This window comes from Mustela nivalis, assembly GCF_964662115.1.
Source record: "Mustela nivalis genome assembly, chromosome: 6".
Lineage (NCBI taxonomy): Eukaryota > Metazoa > Chordata > Mammalia > Carnivora > Mustelidae > Mustela > Mustela nivalis.
Window position 1 is genome coordinate 104,946,650 of NC_139025.1, and position 18,617 is coordinate 104,965,266.

The window sequence follows — 18,617 nt, forward strand, 5'->3', positions numbered from 1 at the left end:
TTCGGCTCTCTACTTATTCAAAACAATACATTAACTATTTAATAAGGTAAGCCTTCTTACCACCAAGGGCTCTGGCTGGCCCGGAAGGCAAGATTGGCTGGGAAAGACTAGCTGGGCTTTCTGCTTCTGTTTATTAGGCCAACCAGGCCAGAGTAACTATGTTCACCCCAATACTGCTGTCCTAGTCCAGGGAGTCCTTGATGTCAACAAATCCTGTCCTCATCGGATGGCCCTAAAAATGCGAGTTTCTCCAAAAAAGATACATTTCATGCTATAGTTCCCATTTGGGTTGAGTTGGGGAAAAACATGATCACTGAGTTTTATCTCACTATGAGAGATGAATGAAAATCACCAGGGAAAATCTACCTTCAAGTATTTAATTCTGTTTCCAGAAAACCAACTAAGATGTTTAGTATTTTGTCATCAGAACAAAATATTCTAATTGATCTGGGTGATGATTGCATGAGTTTTGCTTTAAAATATTCTGCAAATGGTAAAAATTGTGTGTGTGTGTGTGTGTGTGTATACGTGTGTGTGTGTGTATACATGTATATATACATATATATACCATATATATCCAACCACATATACATATATATATGTGGTTGGATGGTTCTGCTGGAACAGTGGTTTTCAAACGGCCATATATCAGAATCATGCTGCCTCCTGGACCAATTAAATGACACTCCCTCAGGCATTATTAGTATTTTCAAATTTCCCAGTTGATTTCAGTGTGCTCAAAAAAAGGGATCCATTGAAAACAACGAAACAAAACAAAAAAAAAGATTTCACCCCCAATGAAGGCTTATCTGTAAGATCCTTTTCAGTTCTAAGTTTCTCTGATTAAATAAATATTTGTTGTTTTACAAAAGGAAAAATACTGCCAGACTATCTCTTGCACCTGACAGTTGCAAACGTATGAACAAACAAACAAAAAAATATTTTGGTTCAGAAAGCATAGTCTCTAGACTGGAAGCTTTGAGACTTGCCAAACACAAGTTCTGAGAATTTCCCAGTTTTCCTCTGGGCTGGCCCTGTCTAGTCTCATGCAGACGTTCTTAGATATACATTTGATTTCTCCAGAGAAGATGCCCTAACATGGACAAGCAAAAACTAAAAACTAGAGGCTAGTTGGAAACGAAATTCCCAGGCTAAGTGTTGAGTCCTGCCTGTTGGGTTTGTGTAGATGGAGGTCTGGGGGACTCACTCTAAGCTGCTGGAGGCATCATTAATTTCAATTAGGTGGAAAGTCTTTGGAGTGGATTGCTCCAGTGACAGTCGTTTCAGGATGTCCTGCTAGCATGCGTGTTTTGTTTTGTTTCGTTTTTTCCCAAGGATACTGCTAATGGAGTTTAAGGTCCTTTCATCTCAACAGAGGCTTTATTAAGTCTCCTCACGTCTGTGAGTACCTGTAGCTGCCCTGTTCCCTCTTAATTCATTTTCTGTGCCGCATTCAAGAGTATTTGGAATCTCCGCAAGAACAAATAAACCTCTGAACTCTGATACACATGTAATCTGCCAAGGTCCACCCCACAACTCCAGACTGTCCCCCAGCACAGCTGAAACAATATAAAAAAACATCAGTGTTTTCTGTAATCCATTTGCCAAAGACAATGCACCAGACGTGTCACATTTCCTATTTCCGCTGTGCCTGGCATCGCTTTCCCTCTGGTAACTGGGGCAAGGGGTCAAGGGAGACTCTCAAGGTGACAGATTTGTTAAAGAAAAAAAGCAGTGACTTGAGCTTCCAGGGTTCAGCATTAACCACTCCTTACCTACTTTCCTTTCTCTTCCTTTTTTCCCACTCAATGGATGAGTGAGGACCTTGTGTACGACGGGAAGCACAACTGAAAGTTCTTACATGAGCCAGCTGTGTGACCTTGGGCCTCAGAGACTGCTTTTGTGAATAAGTAATTCCCCAGAATGCTCTAAATTTCCCTGATTCTATTCTAATAAGTGTATGAGGTAGAAACGGGGTTATGTTTATGACCACAGGCACCCTTCTGGCTCACCTACTTCTTGACAGCAAGTCTGTGGCCCTCAAGTCATGCAGATAGCTTTCCACATACTGGACAGAGGCTTTAAACATCCTTCTCAGGGAACCAAGAGGCCAAGGACTTGGTAGATGGGTAGAACACCCTCCTTCCAGTTTCTGTGTAAACCGTCAGGAACCAGAAACACTGGGGACGCGTCTCCTTTTCGTAATTACTTGGGAAGGAATGTCATACCCTCAAGCGTAATTAACAGCATTTTAATTCATTCTCTCTTTTTAGGCTGTTCACATACTTGCTGTTGCTAGAATGAACACACCATTATGGTGTGTTAACTTTTTAAAATGAGGCCAAAGATGTTGAACTATGGCCATCCTCATAAGGAACCTTGCTCTCTGAGCTTAAACACAGGTTGGGAATAAGCGTCGTGTGGCTGCTGTGAAACACACGCAGGCCTCTGGTGGTCCTGAGCTCCCCAAATGAGATACAAACAGCATTTAGATACGCTTGTCCAAGAAGAGCCTGCTCATTATCTGGCCAGCAGGGAAAGATTCCACAAATACACCGCCCACTGACAAGTTACACAATTAGCCATAAGATTGTGATTGGGTGTCTGTGGGCTTGCCCTCCCCTTCCCCATCCTCTTCCTCATCCCTAGGTCAGCATACTTCCCTACCTGCCACGCCAGCCATACTCCCCCTCTCTAGCCCAAATTTTCATGAAGAGAAAGGTTCCTGTATATTTGCTTGTGAAAGACACTGCATGTTATCCCATCAAGTGGAGAGTGATGATCTCCTTTTGCCAAACATTTTTTACTCTCATGGATGCCTTTCCTTGACTTGAAACACACCAAGACGTACACCTGTACACACGCATATATACACATTGACTTCACAGAAGTGACTAGCTCGGCTTCTCTTTTAATTTCATACTTGATGGTAATGAGTTCTTTCAAACAGAACCGGTAAAATGTGAAACTGACATTGGTTGAAATAGGGCATCCTGCTTTCCTATACATTATTCCTTGCTTCTAAAATATTCATAACCACTTAAAGGTGATTTATAGATGCATATCTAGAATTATATCCTGATAATAAGAGCTTTACATATTTTTCTTTCTCAGAGTATAGATATGTTTGGTACCAATTGGAGACCAAAATGCAGTGAAATATTTGTATGTGTTAATTATGTAACATAAATATACATGTAATACATCTACATACATACTGGCCTAAACTCTACAATGAGAGATACCATGTCAAAAAGCAGTAAACTGTCAGGAATCTATGAATATAAATAGTTTTTAGCAATAGCATATTATCAAGGCATTCTTAACTACATTTGGCATTTTTGGAGCAAGAAAAATGCTGGGGTTTCATTAAACTGCAGTGCAAAGGAAATAGAGAATTTGGGTCCTATACGGGGAATGTCCTTGAAATGAATAGATTGCATAGAAAACCAGAAAGTTTGGTTCATACAAAACTCCCCCCCTTCACCCCAGCAAAGGAAATCTCAATTCATTTTTAAGTACCCCAAAATTAACAGAAAAAATGTAGTAAATAATTAAGAGTATGTTTAAATGTCATATACAACATTATTCATGATGAAAGTGAAGTTCATAAAAAATTCATTTGTTTTCTTATTCATGTAAGAGAGCGAAATCAAATAGAGTGAAAACTATATTTTTGTGATCTATCTCAATTGTATACGTTCTTATTTGATTCTGGGAAAATTACAGTTGATGTTTAGTAATTTACTGCTAGAAAAATACGGTTTTTTTCCTGTGATGTATGCTAAAGGTAAATAGCAAATTGAAGTTATAAATGATTCTTAGTATGAAACACCCAAGCAATATTTTTACTGTATTTTGGGTGCCAGGATATCACCCCAGGTACCTCATTGAAGCCATCCAATCTGTGCTGTTCTCAGAAAAGAAGAATGCATTTCTGGGAAATTCGCCATTTGAAATTCCAATGGTTGCTTATCCCCTTCTGAGGCTAATGGTGCCAGTTGCTAAGAAAACAGGGCCTCTTGGCTGGCCAGAGGACATAGCTCTTTCTCTGTGTTGCTACAGGATCAGGGATCAACTTTAAGACACTCATTGTCCTGGAAAATTAGTGTATTGTGAGCCTTCTCAAACTTGGCATCCAAAAGTGTAATCCATATTGCTTGTTTTTTGATCCCAGGGAAGGCCCTGATAACAATTTTGAAGTCCGTGTGTGCTAGCTCCCAAGATGCTCATATTGTAAAGAACTTGAGGTCTGGCTGGCTTGTGGAAAGACTTAGGGGAAGAATTTCTCAAGGCAGAGCCAAAGAAGAGGGTCTGGCTTTTACTCATATTTCAAACACCCCAGTCTTCTTTTTCTCCTGACCACAATGATAAGGTACATTAATTCTGGGGTATGCTCTCTATCTCTTTATGTTCTGTTGGGCTCAGTGCTGAGTCCCTGATGATAATGCTGGAAATACGCTCTTAAGGAAGGGTTCCTTAGGGCACATGGATGGTTAAGTGTCTGCCTTCGGCTCAGGTCATGAAACCAGCATCCTGGGATCAAGTCCCATATCGGGCTCCCTGCTCAGTGGGGAGCCTGCTTCTCCTCTCCAACTCCCCCTACTTATGTTCCTTCTCTTGCTATCCCTCTCTGTCATTAAAAAACAAACAAACAAACAAAAAACCCAAAACACTTAAAAAAAAAAAAAAGAAAAAGAAAAAGGGTTCCTTAGTTTCTGTGCCTGCATAGCATGCTGAATTTGGCCAGAAACAAAATGGCTTACTGTCTCAAGAGGAGACTCCCTTATTATGTAACAGTCAGGCTGCCACAGGTAGGAGTCAGAGCTGTAGACACCATCTTGAATGAAATTTTCTTCAGAGGGGCCTGGGTGGCTCAGTCATTAAGTATCTGCCTTTGGCTCAGGTCGTGATTCCAGAGTCCTGGAATCAAGCCCCACATCAGGCTTCCTGCTCAGTGGGAAGCCTGCTTTTCCCTCTCCCCCTCCTCCTGCCTCTGCTTGCATTCCCTGTATGGCTGTCTCTTTGTCTGTCCAATAAATAAAACCTTTTAATTTTTTTTTTTTTCCTCCAGAAGACAAGACCTAATTTTCATTTATGGAATGGATTCTTTCTCCAAGTCCTTCAGAATGTGAAATTCAAAGCCTATCTACCTAGAATTACTTGAAGCAGAGAATGTGCTAGCTGGAGGAAGTTTAGTTGAAGGGAGAAAGTTTCTAGAGGAAGGCAGTGATTTAGAAAGATCTGTGAAGAGTGAAGGAAAGCAGAGTTGACCAACATTCTCCACCTGACAATTGGTATCCACTCCCTGTCAACTCTAACCTAGTCCATGACCACCACTGATGTCTCCCCTCCTGTGTCAGTGACACTTGTCTCCTTTACCCTTTCCTCCTTCATGAAATAATAAAATGTTACTATTAATAACCATTTATTATTTGTTATGTGCCAGGCCACAAATGTGTGCTACCATAATCCTTGTATAGACCATTCTCCTCTTCTTACAGATAGGAAGACAGACTGAGAGAAGTTATGAAATGTACCTAAGGCCACAGAGCTGGTAGGTGGCATAGCCGGTTTCAAATCTAGTTGGTTTTTCATCTGGCCTGTCAGAACCCACCCCTACTATCTTACCCACTGTACCACACTCGTGCCATTCTATTGATATAGATAGAGCCTTCTTTATTTTTTCTTCCTCTCTCTAGCTCTGGTCAATAGCAGAACTTTCGGTCCCCTCCTGAACCTGAGACCCCAAATTCGAGTGTGTCTGATGCCAGAACCTCACCATCTTCCACAAAGTTTGCATTGTCCAGTACTATAACCTCTAGCCGAACATGGCTAGTAAGCACTTAAAATGTGGCTACTACAAATTGAGATGTGGTCTATGTATAAAATACACAGATATTGAAGACTCGTACTGAGACTCCTAAGAAAAAATGGATGTGAAATATCTCGTTAATAGTTTTTATGTTGATGTCATGTTGAAATGAAAATATTTTAAATATGTCAGGTTAAACAAAATACCTTATTAAAATGAATATTACCTGTTTCCTTTTACTTTTTATCATGTGGCTCCCAGACAGTTTGAAATTACATATGTGGTTCTCACTGAAGTTTCTATTGGGTGGCACCACAGCAGACTGAGTTGGACAGTGTCTGCGTCAAAACATCTAGTGAGAAGCTGCTGCTAAAGTGACCCAGGAACTTTACTATTTACATTTTTCCAAGCTCTCACCTCCCTGCCTCAGTATCTTGAAAGTAATGGCTTCCCGCAGAAACTTTGGTGAACCCTGGCATAACGGAGAATTTTAAGGTTTGAAGGAAAGTTAGAAGTCATCTCACCTAAGCCCCCAAAGCAGTACTCTTAATAACCTCTCTTTATGGCATGGGCATTGTCGTAGATTATGTCACTATTCCAGAGATTTGCTGCCTCTCCTACGTCTCCATCCCTCTGATGCAAAGCTTGGCCGGAGGACTTATCGCGCCCCTCCCTGGGGGAGGACTCTCTATCTCCACCCTTCGTAGCAAAGGAGTAGCTTGTCTCTTGCTTTGGGCAATGAAATATCGAGAGTTATGTCACTTCTGAGCTTTAAGAAACAACTCATGGTTTGCCATGAGTATTTTTCCTCTGACATGAGACCTCCAATGTCTCAGGGAGGGGTGGTTCTAACAGCCCAGGCCTCCAAGGGAGGAAGATAGAGAAGAGATTCGTGGCAATCATGATGAATGTGTAAGCTTAGCGACAAATAGGCCTGAGTTGTTGCAAGCCACTGAGGTTTTTACTGTATCAAAACTTAGATATAGATGATATTCCCACTACCAAATCCTCATACAATTACATTCAAATACCTCCAGTGACAAAAATCGTTGGCTGGCAGAACATTACATCTTTTGATGGCCCTAACTACTAGAAAGATCTTCTTCATACGATCTTCCTGGGACAAACTTTTTCTTGTGAAACAGATGGGGCTCCCTTCCAGCTGTCAGCACAAATGAGGGAGTAACAAGCCAAACCCAGAAATTGGCTGGGGTCAGACACCAGCCGAAGCAGGAGAGGTCACTACAGCTTCCTTTAAGGGGAGGAAGAAGAGGAATGTGACCCAAGGGGACCATATTTACAGCAGGAGGGGAGAACACGAAAAGCTGAGCCCAAGAGACCGGTGAGCTCAGAGCTATGGAATAGATGGAGAGGCAAAGCAGGAGGAAATAGGAGGTTTCTTCATTGCTGGTCTGCTTCGAGTTGTCAGGCATGACAGGCTCACTTAGGAACACTCTGCCCCACTGTACAGGCTCTGGTAAAGTATAAGAGACTGGAACTCTGAACTTGACATTGGCACCCTCCATCATCTGCTTACTTGTTTCACCCCTAGAATCAAAGTACGAAGTTTTCTCCTTCTGCCACAGGACAGCCCTTTCTTTATAGACAGGTCCATTTGTGGCCCGAGCAGACTAACATCAGTATTTTGTAATTAAGCTGGAAGTAGTTTAGAACTTGGATTTCAGAGTCAAGTTAGATCTGGTTTAAAAATCTTAACCCCCATCAATTGATAGTGTTGTGAGTTTCAGTAATTTTTAAACTCAGTAAGCTTCATTTATCTGTAAAATGGGAATACTCCCAATCTTGAGAGGCTATTGTTCTCAGGATTAAATGAAATGATAAAAAGTGCATGCTACTTTATCTGCCCTTCAATAAATGGTAGTTATGTATCTTTCTCTGGCAAAACCAAAGGAAATACTTTTAAAAAGATCCATCATAAAATGGCGACCACATTGATAACACATTATAACTTTAGGGACTCACTTAGAGTCTTACAAAATGCTCAATAATGATGTTGGTCCTTATATTTTAGGACAGAATCATCTGCTATTGAAATTCTGCCACATGAACCCTTAAAGGTTCATTTGAGGTAATTCTGAAAAGGGATGCGTTATTTCTATTTGTGTCCTATTTTCTGTTGTATTTCCTTATCTAATTTCTTCATTTATTGAAGTCAGTGCTGAGAATCAGCACCTTACAAGAGCATTACAACAAAAAGTGTAGAAATTCCACAGCCAATTGCATAAAAATATTTGAAAGCATGGGAGAAGGAAAAGATGAAGAGAACACTTATCATCCACTGTGCAGTCATACAAGCATCAGAAAGGCTGCAGCAGAACTGGTTTAGCCATCCAGCCAGCTCACGATATTGTCCCTGACATCCAGGGCTATCCTTCCCTAGGTCACCTTGAAAAGTTTGGATCTGCCACCTTTTCTTCACCTTTAGATCCTAGGAAGCTCATTCATAAAGCTTAATTATGGTTTTTAAAAATTTCTACTTCCATCTGTATGTGTGGAGAGGGACAGGAAAGGAGGGACAGTGAGACAGAGGAGGGAGGGGAAGAGGGAGGAATGAATGAATGAATGAATGGGACTATTTCTTGGTCCTCTTGAAATCACTATGTGTCATTAGAACTCACCCTCTCTTTTCTATCAGGTCTTCCCCAATCCTGTGAGCAGGAATCCTGGGTGTCTATTCCCTTAGTCACTTCAGATGTCCTTCTCCAACCTCTTCCAGGATGATAACATTTTATTGAGACCCAGTGACCAGAAGTGCTTTGGGTAATGCAGCACACTTGATTTTTCCTGTGAAGCTTTAATTCCCTTGTGGGTGACATTCAGGATGCAGGCCTCTCTCTGGGCCCTAGCATATTCATCTTACGACTCCAGTCTACAATAATTTGTCTACAAATTACACAAATAATATAGCTATAAATAATACAAACTTGGGTCTCCTTTAGTTCTGTAAGTATTCTGAGGATCTTATTTTATGAGGTTCCAAATTTCTAACCCAATTTAAAGTGTTCTAGCTATTCACCATTTTTTAACGGAAGTTATTCCCCAAATACATTGTGCTTACTTACCTTTAGGGGGTACAATAAAATAAAGTGCCTACATCTTTGTAAAACTAGGGTTTTTAATTCCTAGTGGTACAAAAAACAAGGGAGAGATGGAGGGAGGGAAGAAAAAAACCAATGGGGATAAAGATATAGGTGTAGACATAGACACAGATATAAATATGTGTGTGCTTATGAACTGATCATGAAACATAAAGGGAGGAAGACTTGGAGGAAGAGATTACCTTTAATATCAGAACAAGAACAGGCTGTCATAACAGAAAATAGTGAGATGAGGACAAACATGCCAAAAGGATCCAGTCAAAACAAGTACAAAGAAATAGAAATTTCAAGATCAACTTAAAAATCCTTATTGGAAGACACGAAGCACAGCAGGTTCGGAGGTATTCTGATACTGCACAAATAAATTGATCAGTGATGTAGAGACAAATACAAGTAAATAAACCATCCAGAATACATATGGAGAGTTCAAGATAAAAATCAATGAGTGAGAAGCTGTTTGAAAGGTCAGGAACTGACTTTAAAATAAGAGAATTAAGTATGAATGGATAAAGAAGATATGGTCCATATATACAATGGAATATTATGCTTCCATCAGAAAGGATGAATAACCAACTTTTGTATCAACATGGATGGGACTGGAGGAGATGCTGAGTGAAATAAGTCAAGCGGAGAGAGTCAATTATCATATGGTTTCACTTACTTGTGGATCATAAGGAATAACACGGAGGACAGGGGGAGATGGAGAGGAGAAGTGAGTTGGGGGAAATCGGAGTGGGAGACAAACCATGAGAAACTGTGGACTCTGAGAAACTGAGGGTTTGGGAGGGGAGGGATCTGGGGGTTTGGGTGAGCCTGGTGGTGGGTATTATGGAGAGCACGCATTGCATGGAACACTGGGGTTGGTGCATAAACAATGAATTTTGGAACACTGAAAAACGTAAAATAACATTAAAAAAATAGAACTACAAGTAATTTTGAGGATTAAACCAAAACAATAGAAACAGAAATAATAATCAGAGATATAGCAGAAGGTAACTTTTCTGTGCTAAGTAATGAATTGAAAGAACATAAGTCAAATAAAAGATAAATTCATTTGGTTTAGCAATAGCTTAACATCTTAACAATGTTTCCAAATTTGGAAATAAAAAACTCACACACATCAAGGAAGTTAAAAAAAAAAAGTTACCTTTAAATCAGGTTTTCCTCAAATTCTACCTCTAAACAAAACAAAACAAACAACCAGAAAACGATGGAGAAATGCCTACAGAGGTTTAAAAAGGAAATTTCGTGATACATTTATAAACATAGAACTCTCAACATTTTTAAATGAAAGCAGTACAAAGAAAATTCTAGAGCTACCTTAACAAATAAAATATACCACTTTTACAAAATGAGAAATTCATGAATTGAGAAGTTGTAAGATATAATTGTGCTGGGCATTGAAACCACTGAAGTATAAGGGGAATAAGTGATCTCACTATGAGTCCATCTTTTGAAATTGTTAAACAGCTTCTTACTCTCACTTTTCATCTCCTAAAGCAGAATCTTTGAGAGATGAAGCCTAGACATTTGGTTTTTAAGCACCGCACACAGGATTGTGATAGGCATATTTGAGAATATTGTAATAAATGGACAGCATCTTTGCTTGAACTTGCCTTCTTGACCAATAGTAAAGTTACATTTGCATATATTTATTAGCTATTTTCATTACTTCTTTTGTGAATTATCTGTGTCTTTGACAGTGTTTCTCTGAATATGTCAATATCTTTCCTTACCATTTTGAAATTGTTTATTGTATATTAAGAACATAAAGGGGGCACCTGGGTGGCTCAGTGGGGTAAAGCCTCTGCCTTTGGCTCGGGTCATGATCTCAGGATCCTGGGATCGGGCCCATATCAGGCTCTCTGCTCGGTGGGGAGCCTGATTCCCCCTCTCTCTCTGCCTGCCTCTCTGCCTACTTGTGATCTCTGTCTGTCAAATAAATAAATAAAATCTTAAAAAAAAAAAAGAACATTAAGCATTTGCCGCAAATGATGCTGATGTTTTAACCAGTTTATCACTGCCTTTAAACTTTGTTTGAAAGTCCGAATGGCCATTCACTCTTATAATCATGGATTTTGACTATTCTAGATTCTCTGGATCTGTTTGACATCTTAAAGTCTTGCCCATCTTTTCTGAGTGTCTGGCATTCATACATCAAGAAAAACAAATAAGGAAAACATGCTTTTCTCTCAGACCGCTATAGCACTATACATAGGGGAAATGGAATATGCAGTAGAGACTTTCAGAAGTAATTGGAACAGCAGGAAAATCTCGGCACGCATTTGGCCTTTTAAGGCTATTCCATGTTGAGGAAACATACCAAATCCTAGTTTGAACATAGAACGAAGAAAAGCTAACTACTTTTCAGGACATAATTTCACATAGCTCACTCAATTCTGATGAACAACTTTGTTTCTAAACCCTCAGGGGAAGACCCTCTGGTCCTTTCCTCTGGTTTTTTTCCCTTTGCTTGCATGGGCCCCTGGGTGGCTCAGTGGGTTAAAGCCTCTGCCTTTGCCTCGGGTCATGATCCCAGCATCCTGGGATCAAGCCCGCATCGCATTGGGCTCTCTGCTCAGCAGGGGGCCTGCTTCCTCTTCTCTCTATGCCTACCTCTCTGCCTACTTGTGATCTCCATCTGTCTAAATAAATAAATAAATAAAATCTTAAAAAAAGAAAAAAAGAAAAGCCTTTGCCACCCTAAGGTATTTTTCTTACAGTGATCTATATTTCTTACAGTTTTATGGATTCATTTTTCACCTTTACCTTATAAATTCAAACTTGCAATTGGTGTTCTGTTATCTCTCCCATTTTTCAGATGACAATATGAGAGCTCTAAAGTGATTTTAAAAACTTGGTTCAGGGTCAGGTCTCCTGATTCAAAATCAGTTTATTTTCAGTAACCCTAGGATGTGAACTTGATTTTCAACCATGATAGCCTCATACAACTCCTGTCATCATAGGAACGGGATTAAAGAACATGATCTGGAATGGGCCACAGACAGAGGTGGAATAATGTCTGTCTAGCTCATCAACCATCTACCCTAGCCATTTCAACAACAGTAATGGGAGATGCTCTGAGACTACACAAGGCAATAGGGTGTCATTGGTCCTTGGGACCAAGCGTGAGCCACCATCATGTGTGTTCAAACTTCAGTATAAGAGCCTTTTCCAGGAGGAAAATATTTCTAATACCTTCTAATATTTTGCCTCCCATTATTTTTCTATGTATATTTTCAAGAAACTATAGGGCTAGTACTTTGTCAACGATAAAAACAAAATTACTTCTCTATATAGTAGATACAAAAGAAATCAATCAGTCTCAGTGGTATGGGTTGAACATTTTATTCCAGTGTTTGTTTTAGCCTATTAAATGAAAAATAATTGCCACAATCTTTCAGAAATGTGCCTGGTTCAGCTTGGGGAATTACTGAGAGGCATTATAGTGTTAGAGAAAGATAGGCTAGATGGTGTCACTAATTTACTTCTACCTTTCCTATGTCTCTTCACTTCCTCTAACTCTGAAACATAGGCGCCCACTCAAGTCCTTTTGAATTAAGGTTAAATATTAAATATGTCAGTTTGTCAATATAGAGATTTATAGGACTGAGAAAGGATTTACCTATGTTGTTTGGAAAGTTGAATTCAAGATTCTAGTCAATAAATCCCTACTTGGGAGAGTGGATTTTTATTGAGAAGGAAAGGGATGCCAGTGTATAGTCTTAATTAAAACTCAGTTTGGTAATTGTTATTTCTTTAGAAAGAAAATGAGAAGTAATTTAATAAGATTTTGTTTTATGAACACCCATATTTTTATTGATAACTCATTGATAAGAATACATAGTTCTTAAGTATAAATGATTCAGCTTTGCTTTCTGTATTTTTATTTTTTTATTATAGGGACAAATTGCAAGAACAATTTTCTGTGAGATTAATGTAATTTAATACACCATGGCCAGTGTGGCATAAATACTCAGATAAGTCAGGCATTCTGCTAGACACTTGGAACACAAAATGCAGACCTCAAAGAGCTCACAGGCTAAAAGGAACACTGGTGAGTGACTTCAATGCAATAAGATGTAATAAATGCTAAACAGAAGCCTGTGTAAAGTATTAATACAGAATAGAGGAGGAAGAGGCCAATCTACCCGTGGGAATTTGGGAAGGCTTCACAGAGATGATAATATTTGGGTTGAGTCTTAAAGAAAGGAAGTTTGCTATATTAACAATGCATTCAGTAGTAAGTAACCTTAAAAGACAATGAATGGTATGTTTAGAATATAGTAAGAAAACCAGTCTGATTTTAGAATATGGGGAAATTATGTTGGAGGCAGATACAAAAAGAGACTAAAAAACTGGATTGAGGCTTAGATCTGAGTCAGCAACTTCTTTTGTAAAGATAATAAGCATTTATGGCTTGGGGGAGACTTAAATCTATCCTTGTCATGTGAAAACAATTGTAGAGAATATGTAAATGAATGGGCAGGGCTGTGTCCCAATAAAACCTTACCTGTACTTACAAAAAGAGTTGGTGGACAAGATTTGGCCCATGGGCCATAGTTTGCCAAACCATGGACCAAAATGTGAAGGGTATTTTAATGTTCTATTACAGTTTTGAACCCAATGCTGTGGGCATCTTTAGGCATGACATGATCAAAGTTTTCTCCCAGGAGGCTAATTGTTGTGTCATCCTGCAGCGCAGTGGGAGTGGAAATGGACTTTAGGATAGTGGTCTGGGTCTGGAGGGAGGAAGATGGAGGGAGACAGGAAGGGCCAGATGCTTGAAGGAGTTCCAAACTAAGATGGACAGGGACTGAAGGTAGAGTGGGGAGGGAGAGGCTGGAGTTAACTTGATTCTGAAGTCTCCTCCATGTATCTTGACAATCAGTATAGAGAAGATGGGATTTTCTACTTCTGTAGCCCAGTGATCCTTTTGTCTGTTTTGAGTATGAAACCAGAAGATAAGCCAAAAAGGTCTGTATCTATGGTAGGAATTATTTGGTTCTAGGTCTCAGGTCTTACTACAGCTCTCAAACCCTAAGTTGTGAAATTCTTGGAACTGACCTCAGATCTGTCTATACCCAAGATTGGCAAATCAGATCCCCTGCTGAATGCCTGATACTAAATGCTGGGGTTTTTTTTTTTTGTTGGTTTTTGTTTTTTTTTTTTTTTTTTTTTTTTTTTTCTGAAAAATCCTTGGAGATCTTAAAGTCTAAAAATGCAGTATAAAGAATAAACAGAAATAATGAAAAAAATCCTTTTTTTTTTTTCATTTACATTCTTGTTTTACATTCTCTTCATGGATATTAAATGTTCCAAATGGTTGTATCTTGACTATAAAATGTCCAGAGTGCATTGGAACTTAAAAATAAATCACTGCCATGACTCAGAATTGAAATAACCGTATCATAAATTTCTTAGTAATCTGTCTATCCCTGGGCACCTGGCCTTGTCACCATGTGTTTAAATCCTGTGATTTACTCCTCACCCCTCCTTTGCTCTCCCACCCCCACTTTGGCTATAACAGACCAGAGTCAACTCTTCTAGACAGAACATTATTGCTCACCATTAGCGGTTTGACTTCATCTTATAGACATAGATCAACTCAGAGGTCTCCCAAAGCAGCTTTTAAAAACTGAGATGCTTGACTTTGTTTGGTCATTGTTTTTAAAGCATGACTTACCAGTGAAGCTCATTTGAACACTCTTTCTATATCCTTGTCATGACTCTCAGATCTCAGTCTTTCCTTGTTGCTGAGTTCCATGGTGGGGCCGCCTTGCTTTGTGGGATTGTTGAGAACCCAAGACTTCTCTGTCTCCTCAATGTATCGCTGGTGACACTGAACTTCACGTTGCTGCAGGTGGGTGTGCTTGACTGGCTTGTCTTTTGTTCCTTGGAAAGTTCCCAGTTATCTCACATCTTCAACATAAGTTCTAAACACAAAGTGATAAATGAGTATAGGTAGAATTTCTACTCCAGAGATCTTCACTTTGAACATTGTCTCCTTTACAATAGGGAAACTGCAGCTCATGTTTACATGTATTCTGGTTTCCTGATTGGACATACAGGCAACCCAGTATCTTTGCATTCAAAATGAAGGAAAAATCAAACACATTCTAGGCTTTTAAAAAATAATTTAATTTGAATCAAAATATTAAGTATTAGGAAGACTTTTAGAATGCCATATATTAAAAATATTTTGTAGACACATAGCCTTATGTAGTTAAAGCACAACTAAGACTTAAGAGAAATAGGATCTTATTTGGATCACAACCAGTAATCATGTGCTATGACCAATTAAGTAATTTCTTATTTATAAAATAATAAAGCTATATTAGGTGCTTCAGGGTTGGGACTCTCTCCCATGTGTGCAAAGGAGAAGATCAGCCCCGTTGGCTTCTTGGAACCATTGTTTCCCTACCTTTTCCAGACTTAGGGTGGAGAGAATAGAGTGGAGAGAACACAGGAAATTCTGGATTGGGCCAGCTCTTTCCCTGCTCTCACTTTCTTCTCCCTCATCTGGGAAAAAAAAAAAAAAAAAAGATGGATGCAGCAGTCTCTTGGGCCTTTTCAAGTTCTGAAGTTCAAAGTTAGCATATAATTTAATGTTTTTGCATCATAATGTTGAAGAATTTAGAGTTAAGATTCTATGACTTTCAGTGACATACTGTATCTGTGAAATGGGTGAAGCAGAGAGAAAATCAGAATGATTTGGGAATATTGGAAAATAGCATCAAGTTTCTTAGATCAGCAAGCCTCATTGCAGTCCACATATTTCAGCTGACCTAAAATGTTTTTGTGACAATATGGCTAGATATGGCTATGTTGTGCTATTATGGAGCAATGACAAGGGATGTTTTGGGGTTTTTTTTAGCAATAATCTAGTCAGGGAACTTGACATTGAGATTTGTTCAGTGTTTTGGGTTGGGGCTCCCTAGAAGCAGAGTCAGAGATGTGGTTTCTTGTCAAAGTGATTTATTGAGGAGGATTGCTCTCACTTGAAACCTTCAAGGGAATAAGAGGATCAGCAGAGGGCAGAGGGAGCAATGAGGCAAAGATGTGGGCTAAGCTGACACATAGCCACCGTCTGATGCCACCAGGATCTCTGGAAGATACTGGCACCTTCCAGTGATGCTGCCTGGAAGCAACATGGCCTGACTTTTCCAGGGATCAGTCAGCCATTGGCTGTGGGCCACAATCCCTGTCCCCACCCTTATCTTATTCTTGACCTTAAAGAATTTCATTATGGAAGTGTTTGCCCTACTTTTTCTTTTTTAAGATTTTATTTGTTAGAGAGACAGAGGAAGAGGGACTGAGAGGCACAGGGAGAGGGGGAAGGAGACTTCTTACTGAGCAGGGAACCCAACTTTGGGCTCAGTCACAGAACCCTGAGATCATGACCTGAGCCAAAGGCAGATGCTTAATTGAGTGAACCACCCAGGCCTCCCTACCCTACATTTTTGATAACTTTTTTAAGATGATGGCATTTTTCCTTTGTTCCTACTTTTCTAGTAATTTTATCATTAAGTATTCAGAATTTTATAAAATACATTTTTGTACATATTAAGACAATTATATATCTTCTTCCTTCAAGCTGTTAATGGAAATTAATATTTTTTCTTGTTAAACCACCTTGCATTTTTAAGATAATCTCTTCTTAGGTAGAGTATATTATTTTAAAACATACATGGTTATATTCAGGATGCTCACATTCTGTTTGGTATTTATGTATCTGTTGTCATAACTGAATTTAGCTTATTTGGTATCAAGGTTGTACAAGGTTCATACAATGAGTTGCAAACTTTCTCTTTTTCCCCCAATTATTTAGAACGTTTTTCATAATATTGGGATTGTCTATGTATTCATTTCTTGAGGCCACCATAATTGAGTACTACAAACTTGGGTTTAAACAACAGAAATTTGTCCTTTTATAGTTCTGGAAGCTGGAACTCTAATATTGAGATGTCAGCAGGGCCACACTTCTGCCAGAGGCTCTAGGAAAGTTTCCCTTGTCTCTTCCAGCTTCTGGTGGCTGTTGCTGTATTCCTCAATCTGCTTTCCCAGTCTCATGCCCTCCTCCTCCTCTTCTGTCTGGGTGTCTCTCCAATGTGTATCTTTTGTAAGGACATATCATTGGACGTAGGACCCATCTGGATAATCTAGGACAGTCTTCTCATCTCAGGATCCTTAATTATACCTACAGAGGACCTTTGCTTTAACAAATTCCCAGGGGCCAGTGATTTGATATAGGCATACTTTTGGGGCAGGCTACCATTCAACACACTAGTATCCATTCTTAAAAGATTAGTAGATTTCGTCTCTGAAATCATTTGCCTCCCGAGAGGGATTTGGGGTTAAATTTTTTTTTTAAAGATTTTATTTATTTATTTGACAGAGAGAGACCACAAGCAGGCAGAGAGGCAGGCACAGAGAGGAGGAAGCAGGCTCCCTGCTGAGCAGAGAGCCCGATGCAGGGCTGGATCCCAGGACCCGGGGATCATGACCTGAGCTGAAGGCAGTGGCTTAATCCACTGAGCCACCCAGGCGCCCTTGGGGTTAAATTTTTAAACACCAGTTCAACTTCTTTAGTGGTTTTAGGCCTAGTCATTATTTCTTCTTGAGTCTGTTTTGGCACTTGCTTTTTTTTCTAAAAACATATCACTTTTGACTCTCTTCAGATTTACTGGCATGAAGCTCTACATTGAATTCTCTTAAGGTTTTCTAATACAATATGTTATATATGTACTTACGTCCCAGAAGCTGGAAGAAATGAGAATCTTTCCTAGAGACTCTGGTAGGAGCATGGCCCTGCTGACATCTTGGTTAGACTTCCAGCTTCTAGAATTATAAGAGGAAAAATTTCTGTGCTTTCTTAATATTTTTTATATGCTTATTACTATGTGTATATATTCACAGATACATAATCTATTACTGTATAAACACTTATGTAGTCTATCGTAAGTGCTAACTATCTCAGTGTGCACTGTTGCTCTCCATTCATTAATTTTTTATCACATTTTCTAGAGGTATCTAGTTGCATTCATTTTTAAAAGAACACAAGTCATTTTCTTTGAGATCTTCTGGAGCCATCCCCTCTAAGATTTTTATCTCCCTGTCCCCATGCAATTTGTTTTTAAATATTTTACTTATTTTAGAGAGAGAGCACACATGGGGGAGAAGTAGAGGGAGAGGGAGAGCAAGAATCTCAAACAGATGCCCCACTGAGCTTGATCTCATGACCCTGAGATCATGAGCCAAGCCAGAATCAAGAGTTGGACACTCAGCCAACTAAGAGACTCAGACCCCCTGCCGTACAATTACTGTATCCAGCTTCCTTTCTTCACTTTTTCTCCTTAATACACATCACCATCCAGCACACTATGTGTTTTATTTATTTGGTCACTTTGTTTATTGTCTGTCTCCCAAGTAGAATATAATTTTCATGTGAGCAGAGATTTTTAATCACACATTTAGATCTCCACTGAATCCCTAGTACCTGTAACAGTCAATAAATGTTCGTTGAATGAATGAGCCAAAATTGATCTTAATTGTGTTGGTCTTTATCATTGCTTTGTTTTCTATTCATTAATTCCTGCTCTTTATTATCCTTTCTACTCCTTATGTAATATTAATTCACTGAAATTTGTTGAGGTTTTCCATATGGCCTACAAACATAGAAA

The 18,617-nt window shown here is 39.2% G+C and overlaps 1 long non-coding RNA gene across 2 annotated transcripts in view; it reads left to right on the forward strand.

The window, feature by feature from the left end:
- LOC309866483 overlaps positions 1–18,617 on the forward strand; it is a 128,721-nt gene that overhangs the window by 90,523 nt on the left and 19,581 nt on the right. For both annotated transcript variants that reach the window (XR_014312713.1, XR_014312714.1), the window contains exon 2: positions 14,671–14,797. This is a non-coding gene — a long non-coding RNA (uncharacterized lncRNA). The remainder of the gene's footprint in view (positions 1–14,670; positions 14,798–18,617) is intronic.